The sequence below is a fragment of the Oryctolagus cuniculus genome, chromosome 11, assembly GCF_964237555.1.
Source record: "Oryctolagus cuniculus chromosome 11, mOryCun1.1, whole genome shotgun sequence".
NCBI lineage: Eukaryota > Metazoa > Chordata > Mammalia > Lagomorpha > Leporidae > Oryctolagus > Oryctolagus cuniculus.
This window is the reverse complement of record NC_091442.1, coordinates 37,734,830-37,761,034: the sequence shown is the minus strand read 5'-3', so window position 1 is coordinate 37,761,034 and position 26,205 is coordinate 37,734,830. Positions and strand designations below refer to the sequence as shown.

Sequence of the window (26,205 nt, the reverse complement as noted above, 5' to 3'; positions counted from 1 at the left end):
GCATTCCTTCTTCTAGACACATCTGCAGCCCCTGGATTTGAGGATTCCAGTCTTTGCTTGTCCTCCTCTCTTTGCTATTATCATTCATTAAATCCCTTTGGGGATAATCCTCATTTCCCTTAATTCTAAGTATTAGTGTACCCTAGCACCTATCTCTCTTCCTTGTTTCTGTTTGCTCTCTACCTGTCTTATCTAATCCTATCACCATACATACGATATAAATGCTGAGAAATCCCAAATTAAAATCTCCAGTGTTGGTCTCTCTTGATTCCAACCATGAACCCAACAACTCTACATGTATGTCTAACGGACAAACATAAATTGTTTATCACTCAAAACTCAATTTATTACCCCTCTGTCCCCAAATTGTTCTTCCTTTATCTTTGCTGTTGGTCAATGACATCAACATTCACATAGTTGCTTCAGCCAAAGATGGATGTGTTATTCTTGCTTTTTCTCTTTTCCCATACCGCCCCAGTTAAAACATGTTTCATTAGAGAGTCTCTTCCTTCAAAAACATATCTGGATCCTCAGGACTTAACTCCACCTGTGTTGCTACCAGTTAGTCCAGGCCACTGTTAGCTTTCTTCTGAATACAGCAATTACCTCCTCTCTGGTCTTCCAGCTAAAATCTATTACCACTACACTGCACATTTGTTATCTAGTCATAAGCTTCTGGGTATAAAATTCTAAAATATGTGAAATGGTGCTGCTCCCTACACAAAACCTTCCAGTAAGTTCTTGGCCTGTACTCCTCAGGGCTAATGTTTCTCACAGCACATTAAGCTGCTGCTTGCAACAATGGCATCCCATTTGGGCACCAGTTCAAGTTCCAATTGCTCCACTTCCACTCCAGCTCCCTGCTAATGCTCCTGGGAAAGCAGGAGGGGATGGCCCAAGTGTTTGGGCCCCTGCCAACCACATGAGAGACTAGCCATGGCTGCTGTAGCCATTTGGGGGGTGAATCAATAGATAGAAGATTCTCTACCTCTGTCTTTCTCTTTCTCTTATATTCTGCATTTCAAGGAAATAAAAAATCTTTTAAAAAAAAAAGTGGAAATCCTCACCATAGCTTACAAAGCTCTGTATGACCTGGACCTCGATGGCCTCTTGAATCACTTCTCCTAGCATCTTGTCTTACTCATTTCATTGTAATCACATGGGCCTTCCTTCTCTTCACTGAACACATGAAGCTGCACCCTGCCTGAGGGACTTTGCATAGGCTACATGCAATGTATTGTTTTTTTTTTTTTAAACCTTTACATCTGTTGCTCCTTGTTTCATTTGTTTGAAGAATAGCCACTCCATTGAAGAGTGTTTGTTATTTAAAATAATCCTATTTTCATGAAGTTCTATATGCTCAAATCCTACTTTTTTTCCTTCATCATATTGATTGCATTGCACATTTAATTATTTTACATCTGTTATGTTTACTCGTTTATTTCCATATTCTAGAAGTGTCATTAGAAAGTGGACAATGGTATGCTGTCTGGCTTGCACCAAGCTGTAAGAATCAATTCTTAAATTTCCAAAAATATTTACAGTTGGTTTTAAAAGACTTTACAAAAATTAAATTACTTAAGCTTATAATACATTATGTGAAAAACAAAGGTGATATCTGTCTTCATTACTTATAGTTTCAATAAATTTCAGTGTTCTAAAATTCATTTGATTTATTTGAAAGGTAGAGTGTTAAAGAGCAAAAGGCAGAAATCTTCCATCCACTGGTTCACTCTTCATATGACAACAATGGCCAGGGCTAGGTCAGATCCAAACCAGAAGCCCAGAATCATCTGGTTCTGCCATATGGGTGGCAGAGGCCCTACTACTTGGTCCACTTCTTCTACGTGCATTAGTGTGAAGCTGGATCAGGAGCTGAGCAGGTAGGATTTGAACTGGCATTCCAATATGAGACGCCAGTATCTCCCACAGCTTAATCTTCTGTGACACAATTCTGGCCTCTACATTTTATTAAATATTCATTCAAATATTTAGAAATCAGAGAAGGGTGTTGTGAGTTCATGTACACTTTTGGTCAAAGCAATCATATGAGTAAGGAAGTAAAAAATGGGATATTATTTCAGGGGCTCTTGATAGATCGATTTATAATTTTGAAAGGTTCGGACTTGCCCCAAACAGTAGTTAGAAACGTGCAAGGGGATTCCAATTCAATCCCATCAAGGTGTCATGTACCAATGTCATCTCACTAGTCAAAGTGATCAGTTTCAGTTCACAGTTGATCATAATGATAGGATTAAGAGTCAAAGGGATCACATAAACAAGACTAGTGTCTGCTAATACTAACTGAAAGAATAAAAAAGGAAAGAACAATCCTACATGGGAAGCAGGATACACAGCAGACTCATAGAATGGCAGATGTCCTAAACAGCACTTTGACTCAAAATTATCCCTTAAGGCGTTCGGATCCAGCTAAAAAGCCCATGAGAGTATTTCAGGCATGGAAAGCCAAGACACCTTGGAAAAAAAAAAAAAAAAACCTAAATGAAAGATCTCTGTGAGTGAGATCCCAGCAGACAGAATGGGCCAGAAGGAAGGAGGTACCTTTCTCTTAAGGGAGGAGAGAACTTTCACTTTGACTATAACATTGTCTAAGTAAGATTGGAGTTGGTGAACTCAAAAGGCTTCCATAGCCTTGGCAGCTCATGACAAGAGCCTCGGGTGATTACTGACGCCATAAACAAGAGTGTCAATTGTTAAATCAACAACAGGAGTCACTGTGTACTTACTCCCCATGTAGGATCTCTGTGCTTAATGTGTTGTACAATGTGAATCAGTGCTATAACTAGTACTCAAACAGTATTTTACACTTTGTGTTTCTGTGTGGGTGCAAACTGTTGAAATCTTTACCTAATATATACTAAATTGATCTTCTGTATATAAAGCTAATTGAAAATGAATCTTGATGTGAATGTAATGGGAGAGGGAGTGGGAGATGGGATGGTTGAGGGTGGGAGGGAGGTTATGGGGAGAAAAAGGCACTGTAATCCAAAAGCTGTACTTCAGAAATCTATATTTATTAAATAAAAGTTAAAAAAATTTTGAAAGGTAAAGAGGAATGGGGATGATTTCTGCAAGTTGTGTGTGTGCATACATCTGTCATAATTCTCTCACTTCATGACAGTACAAAAATGATAAACCTTAAATTAAAATTTTATGTTGGATCTTGAATTTTAATACTTTTCTGGGACAGGGATATGTTGTATGGCTTTTGTATTGTTAGACAGTGGCAGTGAGCATAGCTCATGACCATGAGGGGGAAATACTTGGTGCTGTGCTGCTCAGGTAGAAAGTTCCATAGGTTAGGCGTATTTAATGCATTTTCGATGTATGATATTTTCCACTTGCCATGGGTTTATTGAGATGTGATCCCCTCATAGGTCAAACAGCAGCATATCCCCAACCCCACTCCCCAAGTGTGTGTGTGTGTATGAGTGAATATTTACAGGGATACACACACACACACACACACACATATCCCACAAACGAAAGGACCTGCTCTGGCACAGCTTGTCTGTATCTCAAAGGTTACCTCCAGGACCAGGTTTCATTCTGTGTCTCCTCACTTCTCTGTCCACCATGTTCACTTTAGGGTCAGACAGTAGCTGCAGCAGTTCCTGACTTTGTACTTTCTGAGCTTCAAATCCCAGGAAAAAGAGTAAGAAATTTCTTTTCTAGAAGGCTCATGAAAGAAAGGTGATAATAATTTGAATTAGCATTTAGTTTGACACTTACTATGTAAGTAATTTACTTTTAATAAGTCATTCAGTCTTTACATCTTCCTGTGAGAGTTTTACTTAGGTTAATGTTGCTTCAGAAATAATAGAATTGCTACATAGAAGCATTAAATAAGGTCCTAGGTCATATGTCTAACAAGTGGCAAAGTGACAACCCAGGCAGCTGCTCCCCAGGGTGTGAGCACATGATCTCCTGTGTGATCTAGGACACCATATGATCTTCCAGAAGGTCTTTCATATGCCATTGTCTCAGCCAACAATCCCTGAACCAAACCTGTGCTGCTGTCACTTAGGCCTGAGTCCAGTGAGGTATCCTAAAGTTGAGCAGTCCTGTCCTGCCCATATTGCATAGACTAAAAATGGTGGGTAGGTCCCTGGCCAAGTCCCACTCCAGAGTGATTGGATCTGAAGAGGCTGGATCCCCTGTGGAGGGGGCACTTTGGGGAGGGACTCCATTTGCCACAATGAATGAGGGCTCTATACTATGGTTGGAACTGGCTGACTTGCTGCTGCGTTCTGTCTGTCCCAACCCACATTGCTAAAAGGCTTTCATGCTCCCAGTCACAAAGAACTTTTTTAAAAAAAAATTTAAAAAACCCACTGGTGCCAGACTTCTGAGGGATGTGTGGCAATAAACCCAAGTGAAGGCTGCCACTCTGAGAAATGAGAGAACCATGTCTTCGCCAAATGCTGCTCGCAGGGGCACAGGAATGACCCCTGTAGCTCTCCAGACCTTTCCACCTTGTCAGCTTAATGAATTTGAGCACCAAAGCCTGCCGGCAACTGTCTGTGCTCAGAGGAAGACAGTGATGTAATCCTGATTAAAATAGTTAATAAGGAATTAATGAGAGGTTAGCCCCTTGTCTTCAATCATTTCCTGGTGAGAAGAAGATTCTTGAGCAGAACTCATTAGGGCTATTCCTTTGTAGCTACTGAAATGACCCTGTTTTGAAATCACTCTGGATGTTCAAGAAGCAAACTCATTGGAAACCATTATTTCCTAATGTTATAAGACTCCATAATGAAAGAAGTTTAGTGTTTTTTTCCTGTTCAATTCAAATATTCCCTCTGTACCTTCAGTGATGCAATAGGTAGAGTGTTTAAGATAAAAAAATAAGACTATCATTAATAAATTCAGATGCTGAACATGAAGACTCTGGGGCAACACTGCAAGCTGGAATTATAGCCCCAACATTTGGGATCTTGGGCAAGTCAATTCTCTAACATTCAGTTTTTGAATATAGAAAATGGGGTAAGTTCTGAGTGTCTGTCCTCACCCAAGCCTGATCCATGTGCCTGTGTTGTGAACTGTGGGACTCTGGAGAGCGATGGGGCAGGGACAAGAAATGTAGCTCTGTGAATGCCTGTGATTCTTCTGTTCCTGTTGGGGTCTGTCTTAGGGAAGGGTGGAGGGAGCTTGACCTTGTGTCTTTGTCAATAAACTCATTTACACACACACACACACACAAAAGAAAATGGGGCAAGTGGATACTTGCCTTACAGGATTAATATAAGGGTAAAATAAGTAATTTGTACAAAGTATTTAGAAAATGACTGTTGCACACTATGTGCCAATAAGTGTGCGGTCAAGTTAGGAGTTTGAACTAGTATAATACTAAGAGAACTTTGTGCTGGGGAATTTGACAAAGTATATGCACCACTGTCTGGTCAGGTTCTATCAGAGTACTTGGAAAAATAGAAACTATATCCAAATTTATATGGAAATTTATCATATGACCAACAATTCATTTTATTTCAGCATAGTTTGATTGTGCCATACTGAATTAAAGAGCTGAATAAAAACAAAATAATAGCATCTTAGAATAAATTACAGAGAGGCCGGTGCCGCGGCTCACTTGGCTAATCCTCTGCCTGCGGCGCCAGCACCCCAGGTTCTAGTCCCGGTCAGGGCACCAGATTCTGTCCCGGTTGCTCCTCTTCCAGTCCAGCTCTCTGCTGAGGCCCGGGAAGGCAGTGGAAGATGGCCCAAGTGCTTGGGCCCTGCACTCGCATGGGAGACCAGGAGGAAGCACCTGGCTCCTGGCTTCGGATTGGTGCAGCGCCGGCCATGGAGGCCATTTGGGGGGTAAACCAATGGAAGGAAGACCTTTCTCTCTCTCTCTCTCTCACTGTTTAACTCTGTCTTAAAAAAAAAAAAAAGAAATTACAGGGGAATATTTTCATAGCCTGGGGATGATTGAGCATTCTTCATCTAGGCAGGAATCTCTGATGTCATCATAAAATGGAATACTTGACTATACGAATATCAAAAATATAGCATGACAAATGTATCATTAGTAAGGTCAAAGTGTTGGCTCTATAGAATGTTAACACGAGCTGGCACCACGGCTCGATAGGCTAATCCTCTGCCTGCGGCGCTGGCACACTGGGTTCTAGTCCCGGTTGGGGCGCCGGATTCTGTCCCAGTTGCCCCTCTTCCAGGCCAGCTCTCTGCTGTGGCCTGGGAGTGCAGTGGAGGATGGCCCAAGTGCTTGGGCCCTGTACCCCATAGGAGACCAGGAGAAGCACCTGGCTCCTAGCTTCAGATCGGCCACTCTGCCTGTCAAAAAAAAAAAAAAAAAAAAAATGTTAACATGAATACTACAGAAAGGACCAGACAGAAGAAAAGGGGTTACTGGTCCTACTGCTCAAGGAACTTCAACTGATAAACTAAAAAAGCAAAGACAAGTAACTCTACCAGGAAATTCAGAGAGGAAGAACAGAGATAAGACAATAAGATTAGAGAAGTACGTTTAACTAAATGTAGGAAAATGAACATTGCAAAATGAATTACTGTGTGTTGAGTTACCACATTTACAATCCAATGTGTGAGACTAGGTTTTTCAGAGGGAAACTGAATTATCATTTTTTTGAGTTATTATATTTGCAATCAAATGTAGTGAGCTTAGTTGTTTTTTTTTTTGTGAGGGGAGATTGATAAGGTGATTGTACACTGTTTCACATTTCTGGTGGGAGAGTAAGTCACTAAAACAATTGGGAAAATTACCTAGAAATATTATTTAAAATTTGAAAATGCTGATATGTTTTGTGCAATAATCTTGGGAAATCTTACCTATAGGAATAAAAACACAAGAAAGTAATGCTAGGTAGGAGAACATTTATTGTAGCTTTGCAGAAGAAAATGGAAAGTGGTTAGAAAATACATAACAAGGTAGTGGTTGAATACATTACAGTGCATATATGCTATTGAACACTATGTAACATAAAATGAGGTAGAGATGCATATTTGTTTGTCAACTCTTTTGCTTCTTTGCTACATTTTCTAAGCCTAAAAAGGGTAGTTTTACTATAATTTGGTTTATATTTTTCTCCATATCGATAGTAAGGGAACTGTACCCTGGATGGAAATTCACCTATTAGATTCATATTCTGTGTGGCATGAAATTGCTGTCTGAGACATAGTTGAAGAAGCAAGAGGGATAGAATATTTAAAGCACATCAGCACTAGCATGGAGAAGAACACAGGTAGCATATAAATTATTTACTTAGCATCTTTGCCTCATGATGGATTTTAAGGCATGGCTCCTCCTTTTCAGAGTATGTGTTGGGGGTCCCCTTTGCTAGATCATAGAGGATTTAGGCATACAATCTGGGGCGATTTTCATGACACCATAGTTAATATGGCTGTATGCTGGAACCTGCCGCAAATGAAGGTCTTATAGCTTCATCGTAGTGCCTTTTGATGACTGCAAAACAGTTCTTATAACACCTGAGCTAATTCATTTATGCTGTCATTTCTAAGAGTAATTATTAAATACCTGATATCTGTCATACACTATTCTGGGCATTGGTATAGTGAATCACACAGATCAGCTTTGTACTCTCAGGAAGTTTATATTCCAGTTAGGGGCAGGAGTATAAAAACAGATGGAAAAATAAGCATGTGTGTGTGTGTGTGTGTGTGTTTGTAAAGAAACACAAAACATGTAAGGAAGTGGTGCATTCACATGGGTGTGCTTGTGCAAACGCACACTATTTTATATAGGGTGGTGAGGCAGCATGGTTAAGGAAGTCTCCCCCCCACCCCAAGATGGTATATCAGCTAGATTCTAGCAGAGAATGTCAACTCTCGGGGGTTCCTAAGAAGACACATTTCAGGAAGAAGTCAAGGGTGAGAGCATTTGAAGGCAGGGCAGGAAGCCAGGAAACTGTCAGTGCCCCCTGAACAGTGGGCATGATGGGGAGAAAGGGAGGAAATACAATCATGGAGGGGACAGATCCTTGAGGCCTCACATCACCAAGATTCTCTGGATACTGGGAGGAGTTTGGTTTCCCCTCTGTTAAATGCCATGGGAGGCTGTGAGCAGGAGGCTGATGCTGTCTGAATGAACATTTTAGCAAGGACTCTGCTGGCTGTTGTGATGAATACACACAGGTGGAAGCAGGGAACTACCTAAGAGTGTTTCATTGGCTCAGGGGGACCTTATGGTGGCTTGAACTTTGCAGGCAGTTTGTAGCATTCAGGCTTGGGACATTCTGCTGAAGGCTCAGATGCATGGCAGAAGGAGGGAGGGCTGACACCCCCAGTTTGGGCTGAGCCCCTGGAAGAAAGCCTTCCATAGACATTTGCTGTCTCAGAGGACTCACTCTTCAGGAGCTGGGAGTTCTGCACACTTGACTTTGGGAGAGGTGCTAGGGGAGGTCTGTTAGGTAGTGTCTTGCTCCCCCAGCTCTTGAGGCTGGTCACAAAACTTCTATTTGTACCTCATTTTAGAATTGGACAAAACTGACATCATTTAAAATCCGCTGTCTGATTTCAGAAGGACCTTGTATTGTTTTCTTATCCTAAATCTCTTCTTATTCAGCTCAGGGCCAAGTGTTGACATGGTTTCTCCCATGTGGTGAACCTGTGATTTGAGCCAAACCCTCTCTGCAATGTCGCATGTGAACACCCCAAGCCATTCCCCATGCACTCAACACTCACAACTTCCCAATGATTTTGCCCATCACACGGAGCAGATAGAAATAGCCAATAGTGTGAACAACCACAGTAAGGAGCAGAAGGATTTACCGAGATGCCTGGAAGTCATGCTGCTCAGCTCATGGGGTGGACCTGGATCTGCAGCTCCTGAGCATGGCGCTCACATGGTAGGATCCAGGCACTGTGCATCTGCTGACGACAAAGCATTAACAGACAACTGGATTCTTCTTGTTTCCTACCTGCCATGTTGTTAGAACAATGAGTTTCTTTTAAGATAAAACAGGGCTTCCTGGGAAGCTAAATTAAGGGAGCTGCTCTTGTGGAATGTGCTGCCTTACTTAATGCCTCACGGAGGACGCTGTGGTAAAGCACTCCAAGCCGGGGCTCACAACTTCCCATTGTCTGGGAAAGGTCAGTGCCTACAGGAAGCAGAACCAAGTGGAAGGACAGGAAACAGCTTGTCTCCCCTGTATGAAGAATGTAAAGTTGCTGCTCCTCCCCCTTCAGAGGAGGCTGATCAGAGAGGGAGCTTCCCTGAGAGAGCAAGACACCCTCCTTTTCAGGGAATCACTGCTGTATGTCTGCAGAGAGCTCTGGAGGCTAGGAGGCACCTGGGAAGGCGCTGCTGTCTTTCATCCCGGCTGCTTTGCACTGCCCCCAGCCTGCTGCGGGAGCTGTAGCTGGCTGGCTTTGCTCAGAGGGGCTTTGCAGCCCTGTCTGCTTAATTTCCGGTGGACCCTGCGTGCCCAGGAGAGCACATGTTTTGCTTGTGATGTTGGTAATGAACCGCCGCTGGGAACAAATTAATGAGTGTGTCAGAAACTGTGGTGGAACTGCATTATGATTCATAAATACCACAATGAAAATGCCAGTTAAGCTCTGGTACAAATACATACAGACTCAGAAGAAGCAGCCTCTCTTTTCTTCTAATGAGAGAAGAATTTAAAATAACATCATTCTGCCCCTGGTAGCATTGCCAGGGGAGAATGTCTTAGCAGATTTTTTTTTAAATTCATATGTATTACACAGAAAAGATAGTGGAGTTTAATTTTACTTTTTATATTTGTATGCACACATACTATGCTTTGAAATACATACAGCGTATATTAGCATGTATGACTGTAAAATAGACAGTAGTGCAAACAGTATCAACTTTTTGGGTGCTGTACCATGTTTCCAACTTTCCCTCTTTCTGTTAACTATCATGTGTTTACATAGACTTTCATTAATCATATTCTTTAATAATCAGAGTTTTGAATTTGGGTTCAGAAAATAAAATTCAACAACAACAACAAAACCCACAGTGGTCCACAGAGACCCATAACTTTAAAATTCATGGTGCAAGTGGGTGGAATGCATGGGACAGAGAAACTTGCATTTTCCTCAAAGATGCAGTAAGGTTGCAATGGGAATACATCTAAGTATCTGAGTTGGTGACTCCTGATAGACAGGAGGATGCTCATGTTTATGGTTGCTGGAGAGAAGCCCACACTGCGGTTCCTTGGGACTTCAGTTTTCCAGTACAGTACTGAGGTTGATGTAGAGGGTTGGAAAATAAGGAAGCAACCTGTGTTGTAAGGGTCCAGAATTTTCCTTTATAATCAGAGGTTCTCTTTTATTTGTTTCACTTATTAGGCTCCAGGTAAGTTTTCATTTCATTAAAGTGTGTTATGAATTAAAGCTAGGAAATGGTCAGTTATTCATTCTGGGAACCACTAAGACTTGACTTTACCTATTAAGTCCAGCTATGTGTTAGCTAATAGATTGGGGGCACATGTAACTTCTTGCAGCTGCTGTTTCTTTCTGAGAAAATAATACTACCTATTTTCTTGGTTTTCATGAGGGTTAGAGATAGTGAATTAAAATGCCTTGTTCTTAATTGATTTTCACAAAAGTATGATTATTACAACAGATTCTGGCTGGTAACTAGTCATAGATTTAAGTTGTTTGTTTTCTTCCTCTGACAACTATAGAGCACGAAGCCTCCTTCCTCTGATGTCAAGGCTAAAAGAAGGTAATTTTGCCTTGACTCAGAGAATCTATTTTAGCTAATCACAATCTCAAATGTTAAATAGAGTTTCAGAAAGGAGAACAAAACTTGTTCATAAGTATTGCTTATTTGTCACAAGTGACCAATTTGAATTTAGAACAATTGTGGGAAATGGTCTACACAGACTTGAAGAAATAATTTAACAGTTCTTTTTACCACCTCATTTTCAGTTATATAACCCTAAATTGCACTTTTCTAGCTTTGTAACATTACAACTTGTGAATTTCCACCCAAAACAATATGCAGAAGAAAAACCACAATGATTGAATCAGAATTGGATTTAAAAGTCAGATCGACTTTTGAGGAGTAAAGGTACATGTGTGTGAGACCCCGTTCAGTTCGATTGTCCCTAACTTCAGTAGCTGGGTTACTAGTATGGCTCATGTCAAGGGTCTCCTCTACCTGCATCCCTCCAGTCTTAATGGTGCATTTTTTTTCTGTTTCTTAACATATTGACTTCTTATTGATGAAATTTTTCTTTTTAAAGAGATTTAGGAGAGTAGTCAATGGATTGCTCAGTGGTCAATACCATGCAAAGATGACAATAAGGTATTAGTGTCTTGAAAGGCATATGAAATTAGTGTGTGTGTGTGTATGTATATATATATATATAGGAAATTATAAATCTAAATTTAAATATATTGGAAATTCCAGGAGAAAATCCAAACTGAATGATACTGCTCAAGGGAAAATGAGAGATTTGCTCCTTCCCTCAAACCTCTACATTTTCTCCTCTGAATTTGGGCAGCTTTTGGGAATTCTGTTACTCCAGTAGAACTATGCCATATTTATATTATGTAGTTCAAAAATCAGAGGAGATGAGATATTGTGTGACCTTTTCAAACTTATGGATCCTGTCTCATATAGGCAAATGATCTTGAATACACTACTCACAAAGTGTCAGTGAATGTTACCTTTTTGCATAACCAAGTATGCCTATAGATGGGACACCCATTTTGCTCATTTATAGCAGAAAAGTCAGTGTTATAGATCAAAATGGCTTCTCTGCAGTACAGAAATTCATCCTTGAAGGGCAGTGAATAAAGGTTTATGAAAGGACTTTTATGAATCATTCTGCACAGAATTAGAAAAGTTTTGAGGATTCACTCACATTCACAGTCACCAGAACTTTCAGAAATGCTTGCTGACTGTTCAGGATCATCCTAACACAGTTGGAGTGTGTCATCCAGCCAACATATGTTCTAAACCTAAGGTTTTCAAATAGCTTCTTTGTGTGGTGCCTGAAGTGAAACTAAGTGGAGAGGCAATGGTAAGTTACTGGGCAGACAGCAGTGATTTGTAGGTGGCTGCAGGAATCTTGGGGTGAGCCCTGGCCTCTCTGTAGACTTCTGATCAGCTCCAGTAGGAGGGCAGTTTGCTTATTTTACTTTCCTAAACTCCTTTGCAGTGGTACTCATTTTCTAGGGACACAATTTTAGTGATGATCAATATCATTCATTGGTGGGAGACCATTAGAAGCTGACATCAATTGAAATAGTATCTTGATTTGTCTTCTCCTAGAATTCATAGGAAACACTGAGGCATGAGAGAAAAGAAACAGACAAAGCATATTTTTCAGTTATTAGGTAAATCACCACGCTAGACAACTAAAGCTCAATCTCTTTGGGAAGGTTTGTGAAAAGATGTAGAATATGCCTCAGAGTTAACCTACATGGGAGGCAAGGAGAATCAGGGCAAAAGGGACAAATAGGAGGCAGTGGGAGGGTCTGCTATAGATAGTGATACTGTGATGAAGGATCTGACTTTTAAAAAGTGCTCTAGATATTGAGATGAGTCTGGGAATGGCAGAAGGATATCCTGCAGATGGTAAGATGAAGCAGAGGGGGCCAAAAAAGCAAAATAAACAAGTAGGCACCTCATACTCCTTATTAAAAAAACATAGATCAGGGTCCTAGATTCATTAGTCTCATTGACTGAGGCATTCCTTACATCATTCTTAAGACTGGACCAGTGATTCTGGTTGAAGGTCACTCCTTAGCAAGGCTTGATATTAGCATGGAGATGGTGTATTAGAGTGGGTTAGAGAACACACTGGCTTCACAGAATTAATTTAAATCCCATTGTGGCTACCTGCTGTCCATGAGAGCTTTTATAGGTTATTTACAACTTTTATGTCCCATTCATTCATCTATAAAATGGACAAAATAATACCTCCTAAGGTTGTTGTAAAACTAAATAATTCACATACAGTGCCTAAGATCTGCCACACGCTAAGCAACAATAAATGCCTCTTGCTGTAGTCAACAAGAGATGTTAAAAAAAAAAAGCCGAGATCATTTAAATTTAACAATGTTTACTTAAGAATAAGGTTCTAGAACAAAGGAGGACTCCAGATCAGAACCGGTTCAGAATGTCTCATTCTACCACATATGCAGGAAAGGAAGTGACATATACAAACGATCTGATTGGCTGCAGCCAGCATTTACTTATAGGATCATGTTTTAGCAGTTTTCCACTTCAGATTGACTTGAAGTTCAGCTGCTGTGATTAGCTAGGACTCAATTTCATGGTTACAAGAGTAGATTTCTAAAGTAAGTTACAAGCCAGGGCACAGTGTGTTGTGTGTGGAAGCTGCTTTAGGCCGTATTTATTGTTCAGTATGGATGCTGGTGTAAGCCAAATTTAATTAAGCTCAACAAGTTCCTACTGTGTGTTAATAGAAGTATCTGAATCATGTAGCTGGAAATTTTCCCGAGTATTTCTGAAATGATGCCTTATTAAATTACTTAACCTATATACAACATGTAAAGAAATACTTTAAAATAACACATCCAAATAAGTAAGTATAATTTTAAGCACTAAGGATAGATCTATTATTCATTATATGCAACAACTTTCTAAACTTTCACATTGTCTTAATGACTATGGAGGCATTCTTCAGATGGATTCTACTGTAAGGAATTTACATTCATATGTCAGCATTTTCAAAGCTTTTAGCTTTAGCTTTATATCTTGACAACTTGTTTTATACTTGCATTCTCTGCAAACATTTCATATTATAATTGGTATGGAAAACAATGCCACTTTCTTCTTAATTAAGACACCTTTTTGGAAGTTTCTAACTGGCTATAGTCATTATAATCCTGTAACATTACAACATAGCAACTGCATTTCAGAATGTTAATTGTGTGAAAAAGGTCATTTTTAGTAATTTTTTACTTAGATTTTTAGTAACTTTTTTCCCTACCGTTCTGATGCTATTTAACTAGATAGGCAAAATACATGAGTAGGGATTTCGGAGATGACAATGGTTATGAAATAAGTGTAAGCTTTGTGCCAGAGTCCACAAGACAGAGTAAGCAGACAGTCTCCTCAGAGTAGAAAATGAAAACTGAGCATATAGGCCATTTTTTGCAGTTTCAGGTAGAGTCCTTTCCAAATGTGAAAGCATCCCGACAAAGGAAAAGACATTTTGTCTGAAATCAGAACCTTAAGCAATAACTGCTGACTCTTTTTCCATTATGTTACAGGATTCTTGGCCAGGATAGTGGCAAGAGTGAAGGGAGGAGGAAGACAAGACAGGTTTAAGATATGTTAGCTTCTTTATCTCTTAATGGATAGACTAAAATTTGATTTAAATTACAAGCAAAATTGCATTAGCTGAGTTCAGCAGAACTCCTGAGAGACAGTTATCAGCCATTCCTAATCACTTCCCAAGTGATCCCTTGGCCAGACTGTCAGCAGTCAGCTGCTTTCCAGCCTTTCTGGAGTTGGTGGCCAGAGGACCTGGGAGAGAACCCAACAATGGTTAGCCAGTCTCACTCATGTACTCATGCTCAACGAAGGCATGGATGGCTGGTTCTAAATGCCCATTTCAACTTGTTGGGAAAATGCAGCTCACAATTACAGTTTTCAAAGTGCCATTTTCTACCCTGGCAAAACACATTTCTCATCTTTTTCCTGTTTAATAATTCAGAAATTGATTTGAATATTTCCTGAATGCCTCTCGGTGCATTACAGGTGTTGTGGTGACAGCATTTGAAGGTCTATCCTGCATGGCCAATTCTAAATCCAGATGGTCATATACATTTAATTAAATATGATTACCCCTTTTACTAGGAATACCATATGCTTGATATTTTTGATTTTTAAAATTCCTACTATGTGCAAATAATTTCTATTGTGGGTGCTGAGAATGCATATGAGGTACAATATACAACCCATACACATAGAAACACACTCACATAATATAGATATTTAGGTAAGTCCATCCTAACAATGGATTTATAGATTTTGTGAAATGGTGATTATAACTGAAGCTTGCAGAAATGAGAGTACTTAATGTTGGGTGGATTGTAAGATGTAAGTACTGAATGTGAAATTTTAATATGATGATATGCAAAATATGAGTTATAGAGCTCAACTAGTTCAACCAAAGTGTTACTATTATGATGTAGTGGAAAATCAAAAAATTACAGGTGAACAAAATTTGATCTGAGTTTATAGGTTTTTTGATGTCTCACCAAATATGTGTGAAGCCTAGAGTTATACAGTTGGTGTAACACTGAATTTTCAGATTGAATCAGCAGATTACTCATCAAATGATAAATACCAATCCTTAGGTTGCAAATGATAACTGAAGCATTTTGACATGAGATCTTCTCTCTGCCCTCCATCATTCTCTTCATTCCAAACTTTAGAACTGATGCAACTCTAGGCTAGTGGAGTAAGCCCACATGTCAGAGTTTTGGCAATGAAATGGCTATAACTATGCTGGAACAGATTAATTTTGGGGGAAAAAAAGAACCTCTGCTATTTTTCCCATCACTTGCATTGAAATAAGAAGAAAAGCACACCCCAGAGTTTCCCCTGTTTGTTACAGGTAGTAAAAACCTGGTGAGGAATCCCAATCTGATTCTCTCCCTCTGAATTCCCTGTGATTCTGCCTATTTGGAGAATCAGAGTTGTCTCTCTATTTAGCCCTGGCTCAAGATGCTTCAAGATATCCTGTGTCTATGTATTAAAGTCCAGCTTTTCTGTTTTGTCTTTTGAGGTTACTCTTTTAAGCGGATCCCATCAGATTCCCCTTCTGCCACCATCATGTCTATGACAAACTTCTACTTCTTCCTTCACGATTTGATTCCATGTCTGTCTCCACTTTCAGATTGTGAAGATATTGAAGGCAAATAAAAGGTGTTTTTAATTATCTGATCTCCAGTGCCTTGTAAGCACAATTCCTCAAGATGGGTATTCCAAGGATGCTTATCAAAGGAAGCAGGAATACAGGAAGATAGTTATTTAAAACATTGGCACTTGGGAATCTTGAAGACTTACCAGCGCTGGTAGTAACAAAAGTTTTCACATTCCTTCCTTCCTTCTCTTCCTTCCCTTCCAAGACTGTGGATCTTTCTGACACAGCATTCACTGACAATGCCCAAATGTGAATCCTAGAACTAATAGCAGCACTGGATTAAAAAGGGGAAGAAATCCCATCTCATTTCTGCACTCTTTAGTCTCTCTGAAACATCTAACCTGAAGCCTTTACTTTTCAATGGAGAATTGGAAGAGCTGTCTCTGAAAACCCTGTCTTGCACTGTTTGCTTGGGAGAATCAGGATTCCATGCCTATTGGAAGAATAAGAGGTAACGATTTGAAAACCTATATGTTAAGAATAAATTTTTTTCACCTCTAGTTTATAATTTGCAGTCTAAATCATAGGATTCACTCTGGTTGAAACTTCAGTTTTACAAATTATATTTTCACATTACTTTAAGAAAGCAGCTTGGCATGTTTCTATAGGACATAGCAATCTCTAACATTATGGTAATATTTGTGTAGATGTAAATTAAAGGTATAATTACGTGCTGAGGCAACTACTGCAAATACTAAGAACATATGGGGCCAGGACCCTGCAATTTATTATATATATCGTTGGACCATTTGGATTTTATTCCATAATTTAAGCATCAAGAAAGCAGCTTCCCAATTTCATCACAAGGTTTTTAGGGAAGCTCTAAAAGCTCTAACAGTAAACAATCTGGCAGGATACAAAAAAATCCTGGTGTAAAAGTGATAGTGGTAACATTAGGGGTTGCATTTCCCATCAAGAGCTTAGAATAGAGTAACTCAAACTGTCAAAAGTAGGTGTCAATAGTAAACATATAACAAGTATATACCATGAAAAGAATTAAAAATAGGAAAGTATTGCTTTGGGCTTAATTTCATCATGAATACAGTGAACATTTACCTACAAACAGCCCCACAGTGCCATAAGGGGCAAGCACAGTGTTCCTGTGGGTCTCAAATGATTCTTAGCTTTGGAAACCATTTGTATTGACATCTTCCTCTCAGAAACTAATAGGTAAAGCTGGGGGAAAAAAAACACCCCAGTTAAACACTCTAGTAAAACAAGAATAGTCATCCTTTCCTTTCCCCTGCCTTTTGTGGTCATCTCTGAGTTACCAGGACTTTGCTAGATTACAAGTTTAACCCTATTATAGGAAACATTTGCCTTTTCCTTGTTTTTAAGATGTATTCTTTCTAACTATTCTATTAATGAGGTAGGATACATGTTTAAATATAGAATAAATTCCCAAAGGTGACATGTCATTTTAAAATGGCATAAGTGTTTTTTAATTTTATACATTTTTAAGAGTTGCATAGAGGTTTTTGCAACTTGCACTGTTACTCGAAATGAAAAAAACTGACTTTCTACAAAATGATACCCATAAAGTATGTTTTCAAACTTTGTTGAGTAATCCTCCAAACTGAAATGTCACCTTCACAGAATATTTAATTTACTTTGGTTCTTTCGTTATTTGGGTATCTCACTTTTAAAATTACTGTGCCTATATAATAAGTTTAACTCCTGGGCTGGCATTGTGGTGCAGCATGTTAAGCCATGGCCTGCAGAGCATGTGGGCTCCAATTCAAGTCCTGGCTGCTCTATTTCCAATCTAGCTCCCTGCTAACATACCTGGAAAAGCACCAGAAGATGGGCCAAGTTCCTAGACATCTGTACACACATGAGAGACCCAGAAAAAGCTCTTGACTCTTGGCTTTGGCCTGGCCCAGTCCCAATTGTTGGGGCCATCTGGAGTGAACCAGAAGATGGAAGATCTCTGTCCTTCTCCCTGCCTTTCAAATAAGCAAATAAATCTTAAATAAGTTTGATTATTTGCTTGCTCTTATTCTCCTTTCTATTGTTCTTCTTTAATATTCAAAATTACTTCTTAAAAAAGTATTATGTGAAAGGCAGAGTCACACACACACACACACACACACACACACACACACACACAGAGAGAGAGAGAGAGAGAGAGAGAGAAAGAGAGAGAGAAAGAGAATCTTCTACCTACTGGTTCATGTCCAAAATGACGGCAACAGCCACAGCTCGGTCAGGCTAAATCCGAGAGCCAGGAACTCCATTGAAATCTCCTACCTGGGCAACAGAGGCCAAAGCAGTTGTACCATCATCTTTTGCTTTTCCAAGCACATCAGTAGGGAGATTTTTTTTAATTTTTTAATTAATTAATTTTTTTTGACAGGCAGAGTAGACAGTGAGAGAGAGAGAAAGGTCTACCTTTTTCTGTTGGTCCACCCTCCAATGGCTGCTGTGGCTGGTGCACCGCACTGATCCGAAGCCAGGAGCCAAGTGCTTCTTCTGGTCTCCCATGCGGGTGCAGGGCCCAAGGACTTGGGCCATCCTCCACTGCATAGCAGAGAACTAGACAGGAAGAGGAGCGACCAGGACAGAATCCAGCGCCCCACCCGGGACTAGAACCTGGTGTGCCGGCACCGCAGGCGGAGGATTAGCCTAGTGAGCCACAGTGCCAGCCAGTAGGGAGATTGATCAGAAGCAGGGTAGCCAGGACTTGAGCCATCACTCTTGTATGGGATGCTGATGTTGCAATCCATGGCATAACCCATGGTTCCACAACACCAGCCCCTCAAATAATTTTTGATAATTTTCCATATGAACTTTCAAGAGAATTTATCTACTTCCATATACATTATTATTGGTCCATTTATTTGTAGCTTAATTTATAGCTTACCCAGGAGAGCTTAGTATCTTTATGATATCAAAAATGAGAATTTTTGCATCTTTTTTTGTGTTTTGCATAGTAACTTTATAGATTATGCATATTTTTGTTAAGTTTACTTATGTACCTTTTTTCAGTTTTTGATAATTTGAATATATAAAGGCTATTGATTTCTGTTTATAACTTTTGTGCCCAAGTACATTCTGAATTTTTAAATTGTCTATGATAGCTTTGATTTGGATTCTTTAAACTTTCAACTTTCCATATAAATATTCATGTCATTTTATTTCTTAGTTTGTCATTATAATTTTATCTTAATTACGGTAGTTGATATTTCTGAAGCAATAGAATATGATGGAGATAGCAGCTTCCTTGCTTTATTCCCGGCAATAAAGAGAATTCTTTTAGTCTATCTCCAATAAATCAAGTGCTGATTTTGGGTTGTGGTCATTCATATTTAAGAGCATTATTTTATTCTTACTTGATGGTGCTTTTCTAAACCAAGTAGATTTTGATTCTTGCATATCAATAATTAATAGGTTATAAATAGCTTATGAATTGTACATATCTTTTTATACATATTTTATATATCTATACAACTGTACATATTTCTTTATATTTATAAAGATATACACACATGAGTTTTTACATATATATCATGTCTTTTAGCATAAAGTGATGCATGCTTACTTTTTATGGTGAATTATGTTAATACGTTGGCTAATATTGACACCTTCTTGAATTTTTCTATTGCTTCTCATCTTGTGTTTCTATGTTACTGTTTTGTATGCTGCTGTCCTTTGCCTGGTAATATGTTGTTGGGATTTTGGCATCCCTTCACATGATGGGATGTATTTGCAGTTTGGGGTTGTATTAAATTTCTCTGGTTTTGTTAATATAATACTATTTTCAGGGAGACAAATTCAGTGGTTTTTTTCCTCTGTTTTGACTAATCTAAATAATAAACATTACAGTTACCTTTTCTTTAAAAATTTACTCGAAATCCACTGGGAATTCATTTATGTTTGATATTTTGGAGGAAGGCAGTTCTTTGAAACATTTTTTCCCCCTGTGGCAATTGGTTTTCTCGGACTATCTTTTCTGGAATTGATTCTGGTCAAGTTTTGCTCAGCAGTGGACATTGAAAATCAGTTAACTACACAGAAATCATGTTTTGGGAAGTGTGGTTGACAGCTATTTGGACACTTTATATTTCCTTGGTGAGCTTTTTTTAGAGTTGAAGATATAAAAAATGTAAACTCAAATCATGTTCCACAGAATTGCTAAAACACGCATAGGAAAGTATTGTGACAGTGAATATGCTATTCTCTGCTAATAACAGAACTTGACAGGAAGACATGAGTGACAGGAAAAGATAGGGAAGGTTTTCAGACATAGAAAGCCACTACGGTGTTGCTTATATCACAAAAAAAAAAAAAAAAGTCTTGTCCATAAGAAAGTTATTTGTGAGAAACCAGTATCCCTTCCTTACTCATTTAAGGATCTTACTAACTTAAGGATCATTAATTTCTAGATTTTTTTCACAAAGCAAGGGTACATCTCAATAAATACAACTGGTATTAACAAATTCACAGGAAATTCATACTATTAAAAAAGAGCTATGCAGGAATGCCAAAATAATTTGTCATCCAAACAAACTTATCTTTCAACTCCATTTTGCATAAACTTTTTGAAGTTCCTGCTGCTTATCTTAAATCTTGGGCTTTTACTGTTGATTCTTTTGTTGTTGTTCAAAGTTTTGCTGTGCAGTCCTAGAATTGATAGTTAACTAGGCAACAGGAATGAGAAGGGAGAAGGCAAAGAAGATGAGTCACTTTTAAAATATTTTCATTTTATTTGAAAGGTAGAAAGAAACAGATGCTGGCAACTTTTGGGTCTAGGCAGGACCCCAAAACTCCATCCAGGTCTACCACATGGGTGGCAGTCACCCAAGTACATGAGACACAACCTGCTGTCTTATGGTGAGCATTAGCAGGAAGCTGGTATGGGAAGCAGAACCAGGATTCCAACCTGGGCACTCTAATATGGGAAGACGGTGTACCAAATGGGGTCTGAACTATTGAACCAAATGCCTAGCCCAAGAGACATAAATCATATTACGTGTATGATATAAAACTTTACATTTGCTATGCCATTTAATTTCTACCACTTAAGTTTCACAAAGTGAAGTTAATGGTTTTCCTAAAGTCACATCATTAATACATAACAGAGCTGCACATGGACTTATGTTCTTTATTCTCTACTCTCCTATAACTTGGCTGACAACATGAATAACTGCAAAGAAAGAAAAATGCAGTTGGTAGACTAAAATATCAATGACCCCGAGCAAAGGGGTTAAGAAAATTCCATGGGCAACAAAGCTGAGGTCATCAAATTTTTCCTCTTAGACAATTACTTTAACTCCTCTTTTATTGAGCCTTTTATCACATCAGGGGGAAAACAACTTTCTTACTAGTTTCTATTTTAAAGTTGTCAGGCACATTAAAAAAGAAAGCAAGAAAATGGCAACTTTGTTTGCAGCAACTTTCTGGTCAGAGAGGTAATTTTCTAGGTTGGCAGTTAGCACTTGAGCACAGAAGCTGCTATTTTGGTCTGACCTGAACATCAGCCCACCATCCCTAAGAAATTGGCAGGCACCACTCGGAAGACTTTCCCGTGAAAAGACAGGCATTCACAGCAGTGTACAGGAGGCATTTAATCCAGGTGAATTCAGGAACTAAATTCAACATTAGAACAATTCTTACCAGTACCACACTATCCAGACTCCACTGAACTAAAGCAACATCAATGTTCAGCTTTCTTAATTAGTTCACACACTCCTTAGTAATTTTCTTTAAACTCAGATTTTACTCTAAAAGTGATCCAACAGTGTTTTATGGACAACAACATCCCCTTTAAGATATTGTAACTGACATTTCAAAAGTAAAAAAAATGGGGGTGGTGGTGGTAGGTATGTGGCCTCATTGGTTAAGCTATCAGGATACCTTTGTCTCACATCAGAGACGTGAGTTTGAGCCCTGACTGCAGCTCCTGATGACAGCTTTCTGCTAATGCAGACCCTGGGAGGTAGCAGTGATGGTTCAAGTGGGAAGACATGGCCTGAATCCCTGACTCCTGTCTTTGGTCTGGCCCAGTCATGGTAGTGTTAGGAAACTGGCACAGTTTTAGCCAGGTGGCCCCACGGCCCAGCTATCTGAGCCAGGCTCCACCCCCATCCTAATGGGATTCGATGCTCCTGCTTCCCTGCCCGCCCTCAGGCAAAGTTTTAAAAGGGCCTGTTCCTGAACATGTGCTCTCTTGGTTCTCCTCTCTGCTCTCTCCTTTCTTGGCTCCTCTCATCTCTCCCTTCACCGCTCCTTCACGCCGGTCTATTGGGTGTTCCCCAATAAACTCTCTTATTCCGGCATTCGGTGTGTTTTGTGATGGCTAACATTAATATATAACAGTAGTTGCGGGCATTTGGGGAGCAAAGTGGCAGACAAGAGCTCTGTTTCACACTCTGTATTTCCCTGTGTCTCTATTTATTAGAGAAAAATTTAAAGTGTATTTAGGAAGTGTGGGGTACTACACATATCTCTCGGTTATCTACACTGTGCATTCACATATTACATATACTGAGAATTTCTGAAATAAATTTGCTTTACATAATCCAACGTTTAAAAAAATTTGACCAATAGCTTTACTGATGGAATAGCAATAATTTTCATGCTGATTTATGTTGTGTATAAATTTTTGTTCTAAAATGGGGTTTGGCAAACTATAGTCTCCAGACCTAGAATATTCAGTCTCTTAGTCCACCCCAGAGCTAAGATTGTTTTCTATTATCCTATAGGTTGAGAGAAAATAAAAAACAAGAAAAGGAAAACAGGGAGAATGTAAATTACATGCAGTGAAACCCTAAATATGACTCAAATCCTTGATTTTTTTATTCCCTGATTTTTCTCAGAAAATATTTTTGTACTATTAATCTAAACCAAATATAATGTGTTTTAAGCTAATCAAAATATGAGAGAACTTTAAAAAGATCATGGAAAATGGAATTAAAAGGTAAGTCTGTCTTGGTACAAGGATATTTTAAAATCTCTAAAGTTTTTCCGTAATGCACATTTTCTGTGAACGTTTTAAAGACTCCACCATATATCAGTTATTATAAATTATAGAAAAGAATAAGCTAAGTTCATTTTTCATTTTTGAGAATACTCTAAATAATTCAGAATGTCATTATTCAAAAGGAAAGCATGGCAATGAAAAGATTAGAGCATTCGGGAAGCTCCTAAAGGCTTAAACCCTCAGTTTAAAGTTCATAACAAAAGACAACATTTCATGGTATAAAATAAATTTTAGCTTTCATCAAATGAAAAATAACCTTGACTCCTATACCAATTGAAAAATTTCTATCTTTATAGAATCACCATCTCCTATACTCATATTTATTGAATAGATTGAACACATTGCCTTGTAGTTGACAAAAAGATTGAAGATTATCTGGTAATTAAAATACTTAATGTGAGGCCTGCGCTGTAGCATGGTGGGTAAAGCCACCGCCTGCAGTGCTGGCATCCCATATGGGCATTGGTTCAAGATTTGGGCTCCTGCAGCCACATGGAAACTTGGAGGAAGCTCCTGGTTCCTAGCTTTTGGATTGGTGCATCTCTGGCTGTTGCAGCCATCTGGGGAGTGAACCAGCTGATGGAGACCTCTCTCTGCCTCTCCCTCTCTGTAACTCTGCCTTTCAAATAAATAAATATTTTTAAAAAATACTTAATGTTTGCAACTTGGAAAAGTCCCTGAATTTTGGGTAACTTTCTCAAAACAAATCCTTTGGTTTGATTCTTGAAGAAGGAATAATTTTTAAAGACTTAGAAAAGCAGAGTTATAGAGGAAGAGAAGGTGAGAGAGAGACAGCGAGCGAGCGAGCTAGCTAGCATGAGTACGCACACAATGAGAATGAGAATATGTTCTACTCGCTGGTTAACTCCCCAGATAACAAAAATGACCAGGCTGGACAGGCTGAAGCCAGGAGCCGGGTGCTTCCTCTGGGTCTCCCAAGTGGGTACAGGGGTCCAAGGACTTGGGGCATCCTCCACTGTTTTCCCAGATGCATTTGCAGGGAGCTGGATCAGAAGTGGAGCAGCTGGGACTCAAACTGGTGCCCATGTGGGATGAGGGTGCTACAGGCTCCTGCTATGCTACAGTACTGCCCTGGAAATTTGTGTGTGTGTAAGGTATGTCTTAAGCTTTTGTGTGAAATTTGGTAAACATTTTGGGGACTTCTTTTGTTTTCTCTCTGTTCTCTTCCTTACCTGCTAGTGTGCAATAAATCACCCTTACGTCATCATTTAGTGTCTTCAAACAACAGTATAGGGATGGGCATTGTGGAACAGCTGGGTCAAGCTGCTTCTGATGATGGCATGCCTTAGCACAGTGCTAGTTCAAGACCTGGCTGTTGGGCTTCTAATCCAGCTTCCTACTAATGCAGCTAGGGAGGAAGCAGATGGTGCCTCAAGTACTTGGACACCTGCACCAACACGGGAGACCTAGGTGCTGTTCCTGGTTCCCGGCTTCAGTCAGTTCTGGTCCCAGCTTTGTGGGCATTTGAGGAATGAACCATGGGATGAAATCTCTCTCTCCCCCTCATGTTTTCTCTCTTGCTCTCTAGCTGACTTGCTGTGTTACCCTGTCAGTCAAATAAAACAAGTGAACCTACAAAACCACATCAACTGAATGCACCCATGTGCATCTTATGGTTCTGTTGGTTGACGGGGCTCTTCCTAGTAGTTCTTACTCTGGGTCCTTCATGCAATTGTAGGCAGACGGCACAATAAGTTATAATCATCTGGAGGCTTGATTGGACTGGCAGTGAAGATACTCTTCTTATATAGCTGGTAGTTGACAGGAAGCTCATTAAGGATTGCTGGCTGGAAAAACTATAAGTGACCCCTCTGTATGGCTTGGGTTTCTCACAGGGTGGAAGTTGGATTCAGAGCAGAATCATACACGAGACCCAGCTTGGAATATTCGTGATACCTGGACTCAGAAGTCCAGAATGTCACTTCCATAGCATTCCATTGGTCAAGGAAGTAACTAAGGTCAAGTAAGTTTTGGGAGGAAGGAAACAGGGTCCTGATTCCTAAGGTGACAGTGACAGCTGAGGGTAGGGGAAGGCAAGGGGTTGGTACCCATTATCTCTGAAGTTCACCAATCATATTTAAAAGATACTTATTCATCTAACATATTCTACCATTCCAAGCAGAAGGCAAAAATGGATGGCATGTCCTTTTTGAAATGCATTCACTAGGCATTGATACCAATCATTGTTTTTGGTGGAAAAGTGGGGACCACAAATTTAGGTGTACTGTGATTTCCCTTTAAGTGGAATTGCATTAGAGTGGCGTAAGGTTGCAGTTGCTTATTTCTGTGTGAAACTTTCTTGTGAAGGAACTAAATATTTTATGTAACCTCATGAATGATGTGATCTCACACAGCCTGGATTATATACTTGCACGCTGTTTTCTTACCTGTAAGGTTTTGTGATTATGCAGTGCACACAGCAAGATGGTACCCTTATTTCTGGTTTTCAAGGTTGATTTGTGTACACAATTGAGTAAAAGCAATAATTGGACAGGTTGATCAGTTACTTGGCGACAATCCTGAAAGCAATTACCTCTTTAAATGTGGCATTTACTTAGCCACTTGTATTTTTCCCCTTAACACTCTGTCTTTGTGTGCAACCATATGTTGGTTGATGTGGATGATACCCAGGGCATATTACAGTGAAGGATAAGCAGGAGAGAGGGAGGCCCATTTATTGAGGGCTTCGCATTCAGAGGATCTTGATTTAAAAACAGAAGTTTTTCTTAAATTAATTTAAAGATATAGTCAGAGAGGTAGCCCTAGCACAGATGAAAAAGATGTTCAGAGTGCAGCTTTGGATGTGAAATAATGATCAGATCATTATAAAACTTGTAATAATTATAATTTTAGCTAAAATTAAATCCTACCTCTGTCTTGTGAATAGTAATATTATAATGTGATGCATTTTGTGTACTTATGTTAAAGTTGTTGAATTTTCCTTGCATACACATATCCAATTGCCCACAATATTTTCTTTAAAATATTTTTATTAGTATAAAGAGAACAGATGTCATGTATTTTTAGATCCAATTCTAAGAAGATAACCATACTTCCCTCTCTCCCTCCTTCAAGTCCTCTCCTTCCTTTCTTTTTTTTTTATTTTTTCCCACTCCCTCTCCCCTTCCCTTCACATCAAGATTAATTTTCAATTATCTTTATATACAGAAGATCAATTTAGCATATATTAAGTAAAGATTTCCACATTTTGCTCCCACACAGAAACACAAAGTGTAAAATGCTATTTGATATATAATATATAAAGTATATAATATATAAAGTAATTTCAATTTACTTTATAAT

General features: G+C 39.2%; 1 long non-coding RNA gene across 1 annotated transcript in view; it reads right to left on the bottom strand.

The window, feature by feature from the left end:
- Window positions 1-16,474, bottom strand: part of LOC138844332 (uncharacterized) — a 98,286-nt gene extending 81,812 nt beyond the window's left edge. The window contains exon 1 of the long non-coding RNA XR_011379996.1: window positions 16,043-16,474. This is a non-coding gene — a long non-coding RNA (uncharacterized lncRNA). The remainder of the gene's footprint in view (window positions 1-16,042) is intronic.
- Between the last annotated feature and the right edge of the window lie 9,731 nt (window positions 16,475-26,205).